General features: G+C 39.6%; 1 long non-coding RNA gene across 1 annotated transcript in view; it reads right to left on the bottom strand.

Moving 5' to 3' along the window:
* Positions 1–2,467: 2,467 nt before the first annotated feature.
* Positions 2,468–19,736, bottom strand: part of LOC136789623 (uncharacterized) — a 36,048-nt gene continuing 18,779 nt past the window's right edge. Inside the window, exons 2-3 of the long non-coding RNA XR_010828421.1 lie at positions 4,134–4,285; positions 2,468–3,578 (exon numbers count right to left, since the gene is read on the bottom strand). This is a non-coding gene — a long non-coding RNA (uncharacterized lncRNA). The remainder of the gene's footprint in view (positions 3,579–4,133; positions 4,286–19,736) is intronic.

Below are 19,736 nucleotides of genomic sequence, written 5' to 3'. Positions count from 1 at the left end.
TAATTTGAAGTTGAGACCAGAAACACACAAATAATCAATGTTTCTCATTCTCAGATTTGCTTTTCAGAGAGGCAAAAGCACTCTGCGTAAGAAATCAAGTAGTATACTGAAGAGTGAAGAAATAAATGCAGTGACAAGTTAAGGCTTAGCAATAACAATACTGCAACACAGCAAGCAACATAGCCAATAAGTGACAGGGGCAATGTCACCTTGAGCTTCAGTACCTCCCTCCAAATGTATATGTCTTAAGGAAAGAGGAAGCATAGCATATCTTACCTCTACACTGAAAAGAAAGGGACTGCACCATAGGCAAGGCTGGGGCATTTTAAGAACTGAGCTGTAGAAGACAGAAAATTATTTTTTTTTGGTGGATAAATAATATTTGGGTCTGATGTGTTCTTTGGTCATTTCCACTGCACCACACTCAAATGCTTGTGCCAACAGAAGATCAGAAGTTAAAGAGGGGCACAAATGAGCAGCTGTAGTGAGAACAGGGCAAAAGATTGTTTCTTCTGATGACTGCTCTGGCTCATGCTAGCTGAAAACATACATCAAGCTTCATATGAACTGTAGTCTGCACTCACTTTGGAAAAGCTGTGAGAAAGACTATGACCTTTAGCTGTAAACACAGAAATCTGCCAAGTTATTTTTGCTCCTGGAATATCACAATGTATGGACCAGATTCAGGTCACTTATTCCACCTAAAGCTTTCTACCAGATGTTTCCTATCGGTTGCCTTACTTGTGTTCCACTCAGCACCATGCTTAGCCCTTCTGAAAGTCTGAAGTATTAAGTATCAGAGGTATTAGGTTCCCTCTTCTAACAGTCTCATGAATACTGCTGACATAGGGATTGCCTGGGTATAGCTGTATTTACACCGTCAGCCATAAAGCCAGTTAGATTTTTGATAGGTTCAGAGTTTCTTCTTCAGTATCTGCAGAAACAGGTAATTTCTCAGTTAGGCAAGAGTAGTTTTAAGAATAAAATTAAGACTTTTTGACTGTATTTAATATCCAACAGAGAATCAGAATACAACAAGGATGGTGATGTTGTGTTGAGTGGCTAACTATTTGGGTTTCCATGTTCTGTAAGATATCAGAGCCTTTTCAGGTTATATTACTTTATTTTTAAATCTCCATTTTAGCAATCACTTATGAATTTGTGGCTAGACAGTTCCTTCTGGAAAAGTGTGGGAATGGCACATAATTTATTAACTATGTGCAGGAGGAAATAACCATTTCTGATTTTATGTTGTTTTGTTTTATGTTGTTTTACCTCTGAACAGTTCAGAAATGCCCAGACACTGAAAAGTGTTTGGCCAAAATATGATTGGTAATGTGGAAAGAAAAAGCTCTCCTCATCTTTTTGAATCATTAGAAGCCCTGAGTCAGATTCAGTTATTTCTCTTTCACCATGCTACTGATTTCAGCTTCTGTTAAAAAAAAAAAAAAGGATACCTTGCTACTACTGGGCAATCTAATTCTGTTCGTACAAATCTGAACTCAGTTCATTAAAAGATTTTATTTCAGATATTTTCTTGCACCCTTGTATGAGGCCTGTTAATTTTGATAACAAAACTAATTATGTCTGATAACAAGGCATACCCAAAAGACTTATAATAGGAAGATAGAAAGTCTTGTAGTCCAAGATGTAGTGTTTTATCTAGGTAATCTTGGTTCTAATTTAGATTATATAATGGTTTTACTATTTGTAATTTAACAAATCCCTTGCTTATGCTAGTGCAAATTAATCCTACCTGAGTTAGACACTAAAGACCATCATGCCTTTTGCAGTCAATGGAGGGAGACAGACTTCCAACGGGTGTTCACATCTCAGATTTTCTGACCTGTGAAGGTTCCCTTTCCTTTCTGCTGATGACAGAGAATAAGTGTATGGCTAATGAAAACATCTTCAAATTTTAAAGTGAAACAAAATTATGTGGATAGCCTCAAGTATGTTTCTATTGCAGAATATCCAAGCTGGTTCTTACTGAGATAATTGACAGCAGAGGTATTCCTGTGTGAGCAGCCGTGGCAACACTGGGACATCTCAGCTCTGTAAAGTCCCGTTCCACCTTCCTTCCTGTGTTTTAGGAAGTGCTATGTGGCATGTTCTATGTATGCAATATGTTCATCTTCTTCCATACACTTTTATATCCACAAACATTTTTTCCTTCAGGATAAAGAGGGTGTAGTCCAGAATATTTATTATCATCTAATAAATCATAAATCTTATTCTTCACTCATATTTATCACTATTATATTTCAGCAGTGCAGATTTCTATGGAATTACATTCATGAAAAGCAAATGAGGATAAATCAATGGGATTCATCGAACCTAATATTAAGCATTCACACTGTAAAAAGACTTTTTATGCAGTTAATCATTTTGACCTACATTTTTAATCCAAGGGAAAGAAAAATAGGCTTGTCTATAGTACGCCATGTGAACTGATTTAGATTTCTTCTTTTGTGGCAGCTGTATTATGTGCAAAAGGTCGATCTTCACCACTGAGATGACAGTGACTAGCTCAGGTGTAGACGTTTCCCCTGTAGATATTTACATTCAGTGAGATTCATGCCTTCTGAAATGTCGAAAAATGCTGTGATCTTTGGTTCTTTCTGACACAACTTTTGCTAGGCCAGCTCCTACACACATACTCCACACTATTCCATACTCCATTAACTATATCAATATGTTCTCAGGTCTAATTAATCATCTTCATGGTTTTCTAGATCACCATCCTTACTCAACATGATCTGCCCACTGATAGGAAAAGGTGACCGTGTCTTTTCTGCCTGATTTCTCTCATGAGATTATCTCATTACCATTCCAAGACCATATTTGAAATCTGAGCAGAAGTCTGGAGTATTTCTATGTCCAAATTCATTACCTAGGTATTTTTGAAACAAGTATGACCTCAGTGTGTCTCACCTGTTATTCAGTTTTTGGCAGCTTCTCATGAGTGATGTTTCAAAGGAAGTTTGGAAAGTTCTGTAATGTATTTAAACATCTGGGTGATGCAGTAGTTGGTGAAAGTTTTCCTTCCTGAACTACACAGATAAATGGCTTGTGATTCAAAGATGAGACCAATCAGTCTTCAGAGCATGATTCTGGGTACATCTCTACCTTGCATCATGCTGGAGTATATGGAACATTTATATAATATTACTCAGTTCTTGGCAGAGATATCCAGTTGGACCCTGCAAACCGGGCAGCGTTAATACATCACAGGACATAAGTGAATTACCTTGGTCTGTTAGCAATACTAATTAACCAGGACTCAAAGACACACTTACTTGGTTATTTTATTCTATTTCCAGAGATAGCTTGTCTGACATAGCTCATAAATTTATACACCTTTATTCTTTGCATGGAGGAGATGTGCCCTGGAGTGTCCTGGCTCCTAATGGGTGTCACTTCCTGGGTAGCCTCTTTTATTTCACTGTGGTATAAATCCTTATAAAATTAGCCAAACCTAGCTGTGCTTGCTTATAGCAAAAATCATATTGTTCTTGATGTTATCTGAAAACTGTTAGGCAGTAGAGAATCATCTATTTTTCTTCAGAGAAGCTCATCTAAGAACAGAAAACAGCATACAAGAATTAGTCTTTTTAGCCATAATCATAAGTGATTTTTATGTAACAAAGCTTTTATGATAACAAAACCATAGTACTTGACTCAACTCACAACAGTCTTTAACTAAAAACAAAACTAAATGTGTTAGCAGCATGGTAATTTAATTATTTCATTTATATTACTAAATCTGGAAGATATATTTAGATATATTAAAAGATTGAAACATTTTGCAAGGAACTGTCTGATTATAACAGAAGAAGACAGTTTTTGTCTTAGGGGAGTCTGTACTTGAATAGACAAGAAAGATAAAAGAGAAACAGAAAGACTGGGGGTGAAATAACTCACCTAAGCTCATAGAGCAGATCAAGGGCAGAGCTATATTTTACTTCTCCCTCCAAGTGTTCCCTGTCTTTCCTTATGTATTCTTTTGCAAGATGTTAAATTCATTCATTGATTCTTAAACTTCATGTGAATTCTGGGTTCAGAAGCAGTGTGATAAACTCAGAGGCTAAAATCTCCTCAACAGCTGCAGGAAGAAGTAAATTCAAACTCACTTGTCAAATGCAAGCCTGCTGCTCGGCACTTCGAGCTCCCGGGGGCTATGTGTGGATTGTATCGGAATCACCCTTACTGCTGATGAAGCAAAACACATGTGTTCAAGTCCATTCAGCCACTGAGACCCATAGAAAGCTTGTCACCTGGAAAGCTGTAGAAATGCAGGAAGAGAAATTGAGCCAAAAATCATATTTACTTCATATTTTAGTAGCAATTCAACTTATTCTCTTCCACAGCATAGAAAAAACAGCCTGGTTCCTCTCTGGCTGGCTAAGCACGTACATTGGAAATGTTCCTGGACCTTCTTCCACTTGTCTCCAGCCAACCATGGCAGCAAGACTGAGCCCACTATGTTTGCAGTGTTTTAGCAACAGGGAAAAGTACTATATTCCCTATTGGAAAGAGTTTTATTATCTTTGAGACTGATGGATTTAGTGAGAAATGTGTGTTTATAAGGATGAAGATATGACTCATGGCAAGGAAAATCCTAAACATCTGACCTTGTCATATAATCTTTCCTATTCCTTAGTTTCATACAGCTGAAGACCAGGGGAGATTATTGAAGCAGGAGCAAGGAGGAAACTGTTGTCACATTTACAGAATTAAACACAAAACAAAAGTGATTTTTAAATGTCCCCAACTGCTAAAATGCCCTAATCATGCAGTGGAATGCATAGTGTCACTTTGGGAAAAGGCTGTTTGGCTGCCTCAACTGTGCCTGTCACAAGCCATCAAGTATCATCTACTTACCTCCATGCAGAGGCCGGTCAAGTAGTCTCAGATCACTATCCCATGTCACTACAAATATACAAAACTATAGTGTATATATAAAGCAAGAGAAATAACAATGCCACCAATGCTCACAGCCTCAAATAGCTTTGAGAAAAGTCATTCAAGTAATTCTAACAGGTAACTCATGCCCCATGACCAGCTGTGCCCAAAGCTTGATGCTTTTGAAAGTATGGAGAGACAGGTGAGGCAAAAACAGATGAAAAAGAATATCTGTACAGTCATGCTTTGGAGGGAAAATTGTTTTGTTGCCTGTTGAATCCAAATGGATCAGTATCCAGTTAACTAATTGACACCCCATCAAATCCACCCTTTGATCAATCCCCTCAGTTTACTACAAGATTTTTCAGACAAATTAGCATAGCATTTTCAATACTCCTCTGTAACATAAAGAAAGGAGAAAGTGGAAATATGGGAAAGGGTGCATTTGTATGTACTAATATATGCACAATATATATATGTGAGATTTATGTATCTGAATCTAAGTGTCATCTCCTATTTTCTTCCTCAGATTAAAGTCAGTCTATTTTCAAAGGTTTATTTTCAAAGTGGATTTTGGGGCTCTAACTTTATCAAATGAAATGATAGAAATATTGAGATGCCTCCTTATTTTGGAAGCCTTTAGAAAGCAAACCAACTTAATTTGTTAGTAGTCCTTGAATGGTCTTAATTAGGCAAGATTTAATGCTGGGAGAAAAAATTTGGCTCCTAACAAAGGATGATGTCTTATCTTGTAGGCACTTGACTTCCCATTAACTGGGCCTACACAACCTGGATATCGTCCACTAGCCCATTAATTGGCTTCCTTCCCTGCATGACACACTTAACACATTTCACACTAATAAGGGTTCAAAAGTTCATTAACACTCCAGTTTGTGGAGTGAACTTAAATATTAATAGCAATAGAGTTTTGTAGTACACATTTATTCACAGATTTAACATGAGTATGTAGTTAATGTACAGAAACTTTATGCACATACAACAAAACTGCCTGAATCTGTGTTTATTTTTTTTTTCTTCCCTCATAAAAACTTCAAGTTCTATCTTTCACTCAGTTCTGATTGTCTATAGCCCATTTTCACACTCCCTCACCTTGAGGGACACGGGCTACAGGCTTGGCACATGGGCTTGGATTTTCGCCAGTCTTAACTGGGAGATGCAATATGATGAGGACTTTGCATGGCTTTCTGCTCTCCTGTACCAAAAACCAAAATGAGCAGAGTATTCACAGAGCTAGAGCTATACTAATTCATTCCAGGGCCAGAAGAGGCCACCAGACCCATACAAACTGTAAATGGATTGTTTTTTGTTGTGTTTTTTTTTTAATCCTGACAAATACCTAGTTTCATTTGAAATACTTCAGAAGACAGTGAGTCCTTCACAAATACAGAGACATATTGGACAAGATGTTTCAATGCCTTAATTTCGCTAATAGGAAATTATGTCTTAATTTGTACAACTTCAGTTTTCATCTGTTGAGTCTTGTTTTCCCTCTGACAGAAAGGCTGAAAAAAAGCCTTTCCACCATCCAATTCTCTCTATGCACAGTGCAGTACAAGATAGAGGTTATCTGGTTTCATGTTACAAGGTCACTTTCGAACCTGTGGATGATTTTATAAGGATCTCTTTGAGTACCAGTATTTTCACATCATTCCTGAAGTGGACACTATAAATGGGCAAGATGTTCTATAGTATCTCTGCTGTGTGACTAGAAACTGCAGTTGGAAGGATTCTCTGTTCATACCTGTGGGGTGGTTTTAGTCACAGAATTGCACTGAAAACTCACAGTGAGGTGAGCACAGTTCCAAAGTCTTCCTTTAATTTATTTCTTTCCATCAGTCTCTAGTTCTCTGAGTGTAATCTTCTTTCTCTGATTCTGTATTTAATCTGTCTTCACCTACCTCACCAAACTTCTGTCAACTGTAAATTTAACCAGCTTTTTTCTATTACTTTGTAGATCATTTATCCTCACAACACCATTCCAGAACCCAGGTGTTCCTTTCCCATCTTTGGAAGATCTTCAGGAGATTATTGGTAAGAAAAAAAGTTAATCCAGGCTTTATGGGACTTCTGGTGAATGGATCATTGTGTTTTCCTTTGGATTAGGCACAGGATTAGGCCTGCTGAATTGGGTTGTCACGTGGAATCCAAGTGGTTTAATCCTGTCAGGGCAGACGTTCCTCTAGGTATCTGGCATTCAGGCTTATAGACAATGTTCTAGAAGAAAGGTGACACTTGGAGACTTTAAGAAGCTGAATGGTTTCAAAATCTGAAGTCATATTGGAAAAAGATTATTAAAATATAAGATTTTTTTGTGGATCTACATTGTGTATCTTGATTTTATGATGGAGTGTCCTGGTTCCAGTTAGGACAGAGTTAAGTAGCTCATAGTAGCTGGTAGGGTGCTATGTTTTGGATTAGGATGAGAAGAGCGCTGATAACATGCTGATGTTTTAATTGTTGCAGAGCAGTGTTTACACCAGGCCAAGGACTTTTCGGCTTCTCGCTCTGTCCTGCCAGCGAGCAGGCTGGGGGTGCAGCAGGAGCTGGGAGGGGACAGACCCAGGACAGCTGACCCAAACTGGCCAAAGGGGTATTCCATACCATCTGACGTCATGCTAAACAATATATAGGGGTGGCTGGCCGGGGTGGGGGGGCCGGCTGCTCGGGAATAGGCTGGGCATCGGTCAGCGGGTGGTGAGCAATTGCATTGTGCATCACTTGTTTTCTTACACATTATTATTGTTAATACTATTATCATTATCACTATTATTATTATTATTGTTATTATTATATTCCTTATATTCCTTATATTCCTGTCTTAATAAACTGTCTTTATCTCAACTCACCGGCTTCACTTTCCCGTTTCTCTCCCCCATCCCAGAGAGGGAGGGGGGAGGGTGAGCGAACGGCTGTGTGGTGTTTAGCTGCCAGCCGGGTTAAACCACAACATGGAGTTGGGAAGAATCATAGAAATCACATGCCTGCTAGATCTATCTGTGGGAACAGAGTGACTCAGGTTACTCACTATGTACATCCACATTAATAAATAAGAGAACCAGGGATGTCAGCACTAGACCCCTTGTTCTTTTCCACTCCTTCGTAGCTAGCTCATTCCCTGGCTTGATTCTCGTAGCTGCTGTGCTGTGTTGAGGTCAATGAAATCAAGTGCATTTATACCCTCTGAGAACAGCACCACTGGGTCACATTATCGGCTTGGGTTCAGTGTTGCTCTGGGCAAGCCGTACTGTACTTCATGGAGGAATGGGAAGGGAACTGTGCTCTGTCACTTTCCCTGCCAAATAATGGACATACTAATAATGTACCGGGACACACAAAAAAACCTAATATGACCAGTTCAGACATTAGCTATTTTCACCTAATGAGTGCATGTCCTCCTAGACACATAAAGTAGGTAGTTGTGGTGGTTTTCGCTGGACAGCAGAACTCCACAGCAATCACTCACTCATTCCCCCTTTTCAAAGAAAAAGAAGAAGAAATTATGGTGACAAGAAAAAATAAAAAAAAAAAAAGGCTTACAGGTTGAGATAAGGAAAGGGAGAGCACTCACCAGTTACTGTTACAGGCAAAACAGACTCATCATAGAGAGATTGCCTATTTATTTGCCTATTTATATGCCTATTACTTACAGACTAGATCAGTGAGAACTAAAAACAAACTACAAACACCTTCCCTCCATCCACTCTCTTCCATCTCCTGCCCCCGAGCGGCACAGAGGAACGGGGAATGGCGGCTGCGGTCAGTCCCTCTTGCTTCATCTCCGCCGCTCCTTCACGGTCCTTCACGGTCACTCTCCACGCGGGGTCCCTCCCACGGGATGCCATCCTTCCCGAACTGAGCCTGCGGGGGCTTCCCACAGGCTGCAGCTCTTCAAGAACTGCTCCCACACGGCTCCGTACCACGGGGTCCATCCCCCAGGAGCAAACTGCTCCAGCACGGGTCCCCCACGGGCGGCAGCTCCCCCCAGACCCCCTGCTCCTGCGTGGGCTCCTCTCCATGGGCTGCAGCTCTGGCCCGGGGCCTGCTCCTGCGGGGGCTCTCCATGGGCCGCAGCCTCCTCCAGGCCACATCCACCTGCTCCACCGGGGGCTCCTCCACGGGCTGCAGCGTGGAGATCTGCTCCGTGTGGGACCCGTGGGCTGCAGGGGGACAGCCTGCTCCACCAGGGGCCTCTCCACGGGCCGCAGGGGAACTTGTGCTGCGTGCCTGGAGCACCTCCTGCCCTCCTGCTGCACTCACCTTGGGGGCTGCAGGGCTGCTTCTCGCTCAGCTCTCACCCCTCTCTCCCAGCTGCTGTTGTACAGCAGTTTTTTTTTTTGTTGTTGGTGGTGGTGGTTGGTTGGTTTGTTTTTCCTTTCTTAAATCTGCTTTCACAGAGGTGTAAACAACATCTCATTGGCTCAGCTTTAGCCAGCATCGGGTCCCTTTGGAGCTGTCTGAAACTGGCCCTTATCTAACATGGGCCAGCTTCTTGACTCTACTCACAGAGGCCACCCCTGCAGTGCCCCACTACAAAAAGCCTTGACATATAAACCCAATACAGTAGTGAAATGGGACCTTCAGCAAAGAAGGTGGCAGGGAGAGGGCAGCAAAATATCTCCTGCCTCTTCCCCTACCTGAGAAGCTGGGGGGATGAGGAAGTGAAGATCCCACCACAGCTTAGCTACCTCTATGGCTTGGTCACCCCACTCCAGCTTCAGCTGTGAATCATGCTGCGTACAGAAATTTGAGTTAATGGGTCTTCTGGTTTCATTGCTTTTATTTCTCAATTTTCTTGTTCAACGGGCATTTAAAAGGTAAGATTTGCCCCAGAAGTCAATCTTAGCTCATCTACAGCTAACATCCTATACAGCCTCTAAATCTCCATTCCTATTCTCCTCTTCATTCTCCCCCAGAGGAGAGCAGAATGAGATAAAAATCCATATGTATGGTATAAAGTATGATTTTTATTTATTATACTTTTCACACACTCCTATGTGCAACTGTCTACATAAACAAGTTTTTTAAAGAAACCTTATCAATTCTGTATACCTCCCAAACATGCCTTTAAACTGAAATATCAAATGAGTTGTTTTTTCTTCCTGACAGCAGACTCACCACTTCCAAAGATATTCACAACTCTTATGTAACCACTGCGTGGTTATCCGTGTGAAATATTACTGCAGGTCTGTGTACATGTTAGCCTCGAGAGGTCAGTCTACACAGACACATTCATCCTGACTGTGGCATTACTTTGGCATATGTTAAGAGTTCCTCATTTAAAAAAATGCTGGCTGACACATTTTAATTTCCTTTCAGCTTTCAATTTATCTCACAAAAGACAAGAAGGGACAAATTTATTTATTTATTTATTTAAATCAATTTCTGCAGTTTTTCTTCTCAAGCACTTAAAAGGTTGCTGCAAGCATCTCTGTTGCATGCTTAGGACACAGAACAGTTCATTGATTTGCCAAAGGCTACAGAGAAAATATGTGGCTAATTCATTAAATTAATTAACTTCTTTAATCCTATATCTACCACTCAGACTCTATCTTCTCTTTCAGATCAAAATTAGCACTCATTTGTGTAATTGTTATGGAAAGACCCAAAGAAACAGGATAACAGTGAGATGTTAAAATTAGTACCTGAAGCAGGCAATGAAGGAAAAGCTGATGTTAAGAATTATCATGTCTTAAGAAAAAGCTCTTGCTTTTCAAAAGCTCTTGCTTCTACAGTTTATTGGTTCTGTTGTTTTATTTGTTAGATAACCTTTATTTGTTAGATTTCTTAGATCACCTAAGACATCTCTGTTTTTTTCCTAACTGCCATTTGCTCTACTAAAAGAGAGTAACAATGACACTTCTGCAGAGAAACAGAAGATATTGAGGCCTAATACATTTCCTGATTTTTTATGATTTTTTTCTGTTTACTTTTCTGAAGGTCCTCTACACTGACTCTTCTGCTCCTCTGTTTTAGATCCTACTCTTAGAAAAACTTTGTGTTAGTATAGAACTACTGAAGTATTGAAAATGAAGTTTCTGAAGTCTTGAAGCACCCAGGGCTAAAGGTGTAGTCCAGCCACAGGTGTTTCCATTGGAGAGTGCTTTGCTGGATCAAGTGGAGGTAGAGGATGTGTGCCCATGATGAGGAAAAATTGAGTATGCATTGCATTACTCTTTGCATGAGGGTGAACTAAATCTATGTCAGTTTCAGGTAATGGTCTCTAAATTGAGTCTAAGTATTGCTATTATCAAAAACCACTGAAATGCCTTAGTGGAGTTTCTACTTCTGGTGTCTACAACCTTTCAGACTGTGGTCAGTGCTTTTAACTGAAATGAATCACCTGGGTTTCAAAACATTATCCTCCTATATCATTCATACATCTGCTCTATTTTTAATCTCTCTTTTTTTTTTTTTTTTCTTTTCCTCTCCACTCTTTGTTCACTTTCCATCTTCAGTTTAAGAAACACAACTACACAGGAAAGACGCTTTACTTTCACAGAGCTCATTGAACCATATCAGAGGTAATTAGTCAATTTAACATCCACTGGGAAAATCTCATCTGTTCATCAGATGTGACCAATGCCATCCTGTTCCAGACTGATGGTAAAACAGTTGTGCCATCAACTATGGATACATTTTTAAACCAACACCTGAATGGAAATGACAAGAAGGCGTTTCTGTTCTGGCTGTCTTTGTAGCTCTGAGTCCTTTCCTGACGATATCTCTAACTTCAAAAATGAACACAGAAGACATTCATTTTTAAAAGGCCCTGAAGAAAGGCTGCCCCCTTTCTAGTCTTTCTGTAAATGACCACCGCGCCTAGTGGTAGAACATGTTGAAAACCTGAAGTTCAGTTCTCTCAGCCTGGAAAGCTTCAAATCTACATCTTTCAATGTAGAGACCTGGGGGACGGCTTACGTGGAGACAGGAGGAAAGGGAGTTTTTAGCCCTCTTCTAGAAAGGCGGAAACTGTTCCAGTTCCTATTTCCAGCACTGTTTACACATTTTACATAAAATGGTAAAGTAGTAAAAGGTGTGAAAAATCCTTAATACAGGTGCTGGAAAGTAGCCTCGGTGAGTTCCCTAATTTTTCACTCAAAAAATAATTTAATTTGAATGTTGTGATTTCTTTGATATTTGATCTAATCCGTGCTTATTTTTTCCTGTATGCAGCATATACACTGACAATAATTCTGCTGTGTTGGGGAAATGCAGTTCCAGAGCTGAAGAGAAGTGTCAGGGATGAAGTAGAATTAGGTATCCCACACTCTAGTTCTAATAACTCAGCTGTTGTATATGTACAACAAACCCGTTTCTGTTATGTTTACAAGGAAAGCCCTGGCCAGGTCTTTCTGAGTAGCTTGGTCTTGTCAGCCTGTCTGACATGGTCTGAAAATTGTGACCAGGATGACATTCATTGGGGTGAGATTTATCTTCCCTGGTCTGAGGTTTTTGTGGTGTAGACATTTACTCCTGAACTCATCCCACGTGCTCCTTTTTAAAGTTGTGGGAAGCAGGAACGTTCAGAACATGGGTCATTTTAACTATTTTTTGTCAGATTGTTCTCTGAGCTCATTCAGCTTGCTAATGTGGAAGAAAATGATCCAGTCACTTTTCCTTGGTTATTTCTTTGTTAGGTTAGTGAGTTAAATTAACTCACAAAGGGGTGCCAACAGGAAAGATGAAGACAAGCGTGAACAGATATAAAGAGTTAGATTAGTGCATCCTGTCTTTTCAAACTGAAGCCTTTGACACCTAAATTCTGTTTATATCACTATTTAGATGTCTGGATTTGTCTCATAGCACAGCAGTTTCTGAAGCAACACACCCATCTATTTCTGCTGATGGGGATATGTAGTTTGAGAGAAGCACTGTTGTTTCCAAGTCAAATTAAGTGAATGCACTGAATATTGCAGTTTTTACAGCAAGATGAAGGTATGAATGAGAATGGGGAATGATATTGAATTGATTTAATGATAATACATATAAAATATGTTTTTAAATATTTAAGGTATCTCTGAAAATGGAATAACACCTTTGACCTGTTAAATTTCTGGAAAGAAAGAGGTAAGATATATATTGTCAGCTTAAAACTAGTCCTAGTGAAACTTTCATTGAAGAGAACAGATAGATCCTCTTTAATGTGGAAAAGTGATTTGAAAAGACAAATTTTGAAACATTTGTCTGAATGAGTATGCATTTGATAGTTGGTTTATACAAAACTTGCTCACTATAGAACACTGTAATAATACACAGACTACTTTGCCAGCTAAAGATATAATATGAATAAGTAAAGATTTAATTTTGAATTTACATTGGGTTGTAGGTTTTGGACCTAGGCAGAGATACACCTACAGAATATTTTGCAGATGACATGTCCAGCCTCCTCTATCTCAGCCAAATCTGAGCAAACTCCAAAGAAGAAACTACAATTTATGCACTGCTGAAAGGCAGAATATGTTTGCTTAGGCTCTGAAGTATGGTCACATACCTACCAGGCCCCTAGTTTGGAACTGGCAACTGCTGCCACAGGTCTGTAATTCCAAACACACGAGAAACAACATTAACATTGGAAAATTAACATAGGGATTTATTCCTCAGGAATGACAGCTTCAGGATTTTTTTCAAGGATATAAATATATCTGAGTAACTAAATGCAAGCCTGGAAAAGAGTCTGTCTTGAAAGAATTTCTATTCACCTCTCTCACAGGGGTATTGGAAGAATTGATTTGACCTAGACATGCAATATACATTAAGGTTTCTAGACAAGAGGCTCTGTATTTTCAGGGTTCTATTACAATGAACGAGCTGAGTATGCTGAGAGTGTCGTTGCAATTTTAATAAAATCAATTTAATTTGAATTGGTAAGCAGTTGCTGAGAGACAGCAGTTCCCACTCCCACCTGTAAAGGAAAGCAGATCCTTAAAGAACTTTGAAAGATGTATAAATGTAATAAAGGATGCATTAAAAAGTCTACAAATGAGTTTCAAACTAAGCAGGAGAATGATTGAATCATGTCTCTTCCCAGGCTTGATTTAAGCTAATTCTGAAAGAAACTTCCCATGAAGAAAGTACAGGGTGGTGGGTTTCTTGATAGCAGCACTAAAGGTAAATACTTGTAGTAAGTATTAGACAGGCTTGCATTTAATCTGCTCACTGTTAGAAGTATACTTTCACAAATACTGCTGTCTAGTTCTGAAAGCTAAAGCCCAGTTCTGATGTCATAGATAGTTTGGACAGTGTGATTAATTGGACTCTGAGGAAATTATATCCAACGTAATTAAGAAGTATACCTAGAGTTTAAAGAAAGGATGCTCTAACAGAGCAAAAGGAAAGGATGTGTTGCCAGACTCAAATATGCATAAAAAAAAATAAAAATGATAGATGAGATGAGAAGCTAGACAGAGATGGAAGTTTGCGAAAAGGAGCTAGAGAAAGGAAAGAAGGCTTCTTGGGACTTGGGAAATTATCCAGCTGTAGGAAATCATCCCATCTCCTAAATTCATGCAGTAAACACAGACATGCTGAGCCATGTTCCCTTCTTCTGTCTGTCTCCCATCCTGTGGAAACTGGGTGGGTTTGGACTTCAGCACAATTTCAGCAAGAGGTGGAACTGGGAAACTGCTGCAGGTTTTGTAACTGTGGTTTTTCCTGGTAGATTAAAGATGTTGGGATGTAACACCATCAGTAAACCACATGGCTATCGATGTAGTGTAGAAGTCTGGAGAAGCTGTTAATTAATATTTACAGAGTTGGCCACTGTATTATAAAATATAAAATGATGGTGTCTCTTCAACACTTGGAAGGCACTACTGAGAGCATGTAATATTCATGTAGTCAGGGCAAACAGTAGCTAAACTCCCTAAGAAGATAACTAGCTGTAGATGAACAGGACTTAGCATCCAAATTACTGCAAAGATCAGAGTCAACACAGGTGTACTATTTGATAACAGCCTACAAACTGGGAATATCAATCAGATTTAGAGCTTTCTTGTGACCCAATATAGGCTCCCTCTATTGTTCTCCACAAACCATTCTGCTTTTCTCACCAGTTCCTATGTTTAGCTTGAGCTGCTCCTCACACAGCTCTCCTAAAAGCGGGAATCTCATTCAGAAGGGTTTGTATCTCGCTCTAACACAGGTCAGGATTTCCTGCTCGTGCCTAAGATTTGGGTGAAATATCTAGATCCCAGAGTTTTACAAAGACTTTGTGACAACAGATTTCATAATGGCTGTGAGATGCTCAGGTAATTTGGAAGTAGGAACTCTCCGGGTGATTTAGTTAGGTGGGTTAAAAAGCCCAATTTCTGTTCCAGTCCTGCTACCCACACCTCCCACATGCCACCACCCAGTGCAGTACAAGTCAGCAAACGGGCTGTGCAGGTGAACAGTCCCAACATTGTCCCCCCTCATCAGCAGATGACACAGTTCCTTCCAAACCAGTCTGATTCTTTCTAGAAGCTTTGGGATGATGCTGTGTTCATTTTGGGACAAAACTGTTATTCTAACTCTTTCCTCTTAACTGAACAATTCAGAACAAACCTCCATAAAACTCTTTACCAGAGTGACACCTGGACCTACTACAGGTTCTTGTCTTGTTTTACGTTACTGTTGTTAAGCTTGTTTTAATCTCCTGTGGCTCCTTGTATTTGAGTATTGACTGGTGCCATTATTGCCGAGCTGTGTAATTGCACAGTGGATCTCTCGGTGGTACTAAATGTATAATTATGAAGTTCTCCAAAGTAGAAGGACAAAAAAACTGTTCAGTGTTTGCAGCCAGCAGAGTTTTACTGTATGCACTTTCCATACCACTTAGTTTACTGCCTACTTAACTTTCCATAAAGTGTAATTAGGTTCTGGGTAGGGTTGGAAGACACATGGAGTCTAATGTATTAACTGCACTTCTTATTCATAAAGTAACAAAGACTCTGCATCAAGTTAATGCCAACAGTTTCCCTTGGAAATAGCACAAATAATTTGTCACTGCTCATTACTCTCACACTACTACACCACTGCTGGCTTTTGAAAAGACAGTTTCTAAAATTATCCAGAAGAGCTGATTACTGGTTTTGGTATTGTAATGTTTAAATGGACCAAAACAATTCAAGATCTATGCATTTAACGCAAGCAAATAGAAGAACTTTGTTTTTGCATTTGTCTTTCTGGCATGTATGGATTGTTTTCTTTCTTTCTGAAGGATGAAGAGTTCCCAGTGGAATACAGACAGCAGAGAGCCAGTGCAAGACCTCTGTTTAAGTGAGGTGCAGACATTTGTCTTTTGAACAGAAGGCAGTCTGACCTGAGCCTTTTACCAATGACAGGAGTGTTAGCTCTTTGGAGGCAGAGACACCAACAGAAGAGGTTAGGTCATGTTGCATGAGAGGCTTTCACAAACTCACTGAGGTTTGTCTGTCTGAAGAGACAAGCTGGACAAAAAAGGGAGAAAAGAAATTCTCCAAGGTCATACACAACAGACTCATAGCAGAACTAGGAATAAAAGTAAGAATTCCTAAATGCTGTTAGTGCCAGGTCCACTTGAGCATGCTGTTTAGCCTCCCTGTAGCCCCCCTAACCCACCCCAAACTCATTAGGGATCCATTGCTGAAAGAGTTTCTTCCTGTGAATCCAGCTTAATTCATCAATCACTGTACATTTTGATGCTTTCTTTGAAGACACAGCCAGGCACCCTCCACTCACAGTGTTCACACCTGCATCAACAGCACTGGCAGGGGAAACTGGTGTACTTTCCACTCGTACACTCACAAGACTGAGAGATCTGATTGTCATGCCACTTGTGGTTTACCAGAATATGAATCCTTCTCTCCTTTTCCTACTGTTGTTTGTCACTTGAGTAATCACCCAGAGAGACTCAGTGTGGTACTAGCTTTTGTGAGCATATCCATGTTTCACTTGAACTGAATTTCTGTTTCCATATTTAAAGAGTTAAGCTTCTGTTACACTAAGGCAAGGTGATGACATGCTAAACAGAGGCATAAAGAAACTCTTCCTATAGCTACAGAAAATGCAGATAACAGAAAGTAACTTCTCATTTCAAAATCTTCTCATAATAATAATTTCTGATCCTTATAGAGAGAAAAAGACCCTTAATTAACCCTGTTTGCTTATCTGTCTTCCATCATATTCAAGCATATTGTGTCGGACTCCATAGGTTTATATACTGCAGCACAGTCTCATCAATTGTGATTATGGTTCCTTGCCTGTCTTGAGTATCTTTGTTCAGCAGTGGATCTGAAACACAGGCAAAGCTGAAACAGCTACCAGCAATGGCACATGAGGACAAAAGAACAGCATGAATGCCTTAAGTAAGCTTCAATACCATAACAATGCTTCTCAACAGCATGGCTTATCAATATGAGGCCCTTAAAATGCAGTTTAAAATGTTAAATAATAGCTTTATCCCCACCAGCATCACATATAAAAACACTGAACTGAAGCAACTGTTAACTTCAATTGCTTCTAATTAGAGATGACTGACTATTCCCATTAAAAACACTTTCATTTTAATAGGAAACTAATTGTTTTCCTCCAAAAACTACTTTTATCACATATTTCTTTGGCTTTCAAATCAGTCTATTAGTCCACCTAAACTTGTCATTCTTTCCTCCCAAGAACCTGTTTTTATTTGGAAAGTAAAAATTTCTAAATGTAAATATTAAATTAGGATTTTCTACAAGAAAGCTGTGTCCAAATTCTGTTACCCATTTCTGTGTCTTTCAGTAAAGCTTCGTTGTATGATTCTATGGTTCTATGGTTCTATGATTCTATGAAGCAGAAACTGAATCCCCTGAAATACAAGGACATTTATAGACTGGGGAAAAATAAATAAAATAAAATAAAATAAAATAAAATAAAATAAAATAAAATAAAATAAAATAAAATAAAATAAAATAAAATAAATAAATCCTTGTTGCATCAAATGTCAGCTAATTATTTAATTAAAAAAAAAAAAAAAAACACACAATTATAGAGATCATTCTCCTACTTCTTATTTAGAAATAGAAACTTTAGGTACAGAAAATTCAGGGTGCCTTTAGCTGTGTTGTAAAGTTGATATAAATTGCATGTGACTCAGTTCAGTATCTGGTATATAAGGCTTTCTTTTCTCCCCAGAATATTCCAGAAAGACTAATGTCCTTGGCCACAACGAGGGCAGAGGGAGAGGGGAAAGAAGAGAAGGTCAAGAAGATTCTGATTAATCTATTTCCACTTCTAGAGATTCTCCTTTTGCCTTCAGTGAGAGCAAAAAGCTATTCCTAAACATGTTGAAGACCAAATCAGACATGGGGCATGATGTTTATTTATCTGCTACTTAAAGACTGACAGTATGGGCAATTTATTTTTTTATATCCATAGAATCATAAAATCATAAAACAGCTTGGATTGGAAGGGACCTTAAAGCCCATCCGGTTCCACCCCCCCCCTGCCACCTCCCACCAGACCAGGTTGCCCAAAGCCCCATCCAGCCTGGCCTTGAACACCTCCAGGGATGGGGCATCCACAGCTTCTCTGGGCAACCTGTGTCAGGTCCTCACCACACTCTGAGTAAAGAATTTATTCCTAATACCTAATCTAAATCTCCCCTCTTTTAGTTTAAAACCATTCCCCCTTGTCCAATCATTATCTGCCCAAGTAAAAGGTCTCTCTCCGATAGTCATTAGTGAACAGATTGATGCAATACAATCCTCCCCTTGTGTGTCCCACAAATGCTGTCATCACAGAGTGAATAGCAGTAGTCACTGGCTTTTAGACTCCACACTGCGCTTCTATTTAGTAATAAAGGAAATCAAATATCATAGTAATATTTAGATAGGAGCAATTGGTTTTACATCCAGAGCTCACAGTTGTCCAGGAGACACAGTGGAGAGGGTAATCTCCTCCGACAGCAGACAGACTCGTTTACTGGCCAGGGAAAAGTTTAAACTGCTTCAAGACGCTGTAAATGACACTGCGTCACTTGCAAACAATATTATTCCCTGGGGACATTTCTACTTGTCAGATCCATCTATCATAGAATGACAGGTCAAGTCAACACAACATGTCAGGGAGAGATCATCATGAATGTAAAGAAAGCAACTGCAGAATGACTTTTGGCTGGTTTTGCACAGTTCTCACTTCTATCTCATATCTCCTCCTGCCAGCCCTGGTGCCTGAGTTGTTTCCTGTTCCACATGTAGTGATGGGAATGCTGCAACGTTCAGTGTTGTACAAACAGTAAAAATGTTCCCTTTGTCCTAGAACACTTCTTATTGTAATATATGTTATTTCCAAAGTAAATGATAAAACTTCCTCTGGCTTTGCTGGGGAATGAGCAGACCTCAAGCCATATAGGAACTCAGGACATACAGAGTCAGGAAGAATATCTAATTCTCATAACTTGCTATTCTTAATTTGGTCTAAGACAGACTGATAAAAAAAAAAAAAAAAAAAAAAGGTTTCCTGTTACCTGCCATTTGCATTGGTCATGCAGTCCTGCCTTTTCCCTTGGGTTGGCATGGATTTGGCTGCGTGGTGAGTCTGAGGTGTTGTGAACACCAGAGGGACCATTTTCCATTAGATTCAGCAACGTGTTTGCTTCACCCCTTGGTTCTATAATCCCTGAACTAAAGCATGGCAGCAGCAAGAATACAAACCTGGCTGGCAAAGTGTAGTAGTGGAGGAAGTAGGGGTGAGGAGGACTCCATCAGTTAGCCCAGTGGGATCACATAAGCATAACATGAAACCCAAATTACCAGTCACAACCCACATGAAGCACACAGAGAATTGTTTAATCACCTTTGCACTCCTGGGGT

Source organism: Anser cygnoides, chromosome 1, assembly GCF_040182565.1.
Source record: "Anser cygnoides isolate HZ-2024a breed goose chromosome 1, Taihu_goose_T2T_genome, whole genome shotgun sequence".
Lineage (NCBI taxonomy): Eukaryota > Metazoa > Chordata > Aves > Anseriformes > Anatidae > Anser > Anser cygnoides.
Note: the sequence above shows the minus strand (reverse complement) of the source record. Positions and strands in the feature narration are given on the sequence as shown.